The sequence below is a fragment of the Apis dorsata genome, unplaced genomic scaffold (assembly GCF_000469605.1).
Source record: "Apis dorsata unplaced genomic scaffold, Apis dorsata 1.3 scaffold_4, whole genome shotgun sequence".
Lineage (NCBI taxonomy): Eukaryota > Metazoa > Arthropoda > Insecta > Hymenoptera > Apidae > Apis > Apis dorsata.
The window spans coordinates 57,333-58,228 of NW_006263307.1; the positions used below are offsets into that span (position 1 = coordinate 57,333).

Genomic DNA, 896 nt, shown 5'->3' on the forward strand with positions numbered 1-896 from the left:
GGGTTCTATTGCTCGTTTCAATTAAGATATAAGTCGATGGTGACGAAAAGTCTACTTTTTGAAATATATATATATAAGTATATATATTATTAACTGCAAGTATATAATACATCTGTAAGGAATACGAAATTCGAGCCTGATTTCAATGATTTTAATTGTAGAGAATAGCAGCTAGCGAAAAACGAAGAAGGATTGAAATCATTTGAAGAAATTTACGATGTATTGTTTCAATATGATGTCACTTACTTCACTGAATGCAAGTGAATTCTTTCAATATTGAAGATGACTTTTAAATATATATATATCTGCAATAAGAAAGCGACCTATAACTTATCGAATATGTTTTTACAACAGGAAATCGAGAAAATCTAAAAATTCATGGGAATTCGAAAAATCTCGAATATTCTTGATATTCAATTATAGAAGTTAAAACATATTGAAATGTTAAGAGAGTATGAAATGAACTTATGCTTCTTTTTATAAGTTGGTAAAAAGTGAAAGTATAAAATATCTAATTTGATGAAGTAAAAAAATCGAAACGCACCTCGTATAGATTTCTGACGAACGATTTATCCGGTCAGATGGTTGGTTAGCTTGATAGGATGGGTAGGTGGCTGGATAGGTGGGTGGTTGGGTGGGTGGGAAACATGGATGGTTGGATAGTTGGGTGGTTCGGTGGTTAAGCGGTCGAATGGCCGTGCGATTCAAGTAAAACAGAAACGCGGGGTGAGGAAAGTGAGAGGAAAAGGTAGGGAACTGAAACAGGAAGGAAAGGGAAATAGGAAAGAGAAAAGAAATAGGAGAGAGTGACGACGGTATTGGATGGTGCGTCGTTAACGATAACGACGGCCACCGATTGTCCCGACGACGCCGGTCTGCACTCCGACGTTTCCCGC

At 36.6% G+C, this 896-nt stretch overlaps 1 long non-coding RNA gene across 1 annotated transcript in view; it reads left to right on the forward strand.

Annotated features, from left to right (window-relative positions):
• LOC102672558 overlaps positions 1–896 on the forward strand; it is a 5,478-nt gene that overhangs the window by 3,153 nt on the left and 1,429 nt on the right. The window lies entirely within an intron of this gene.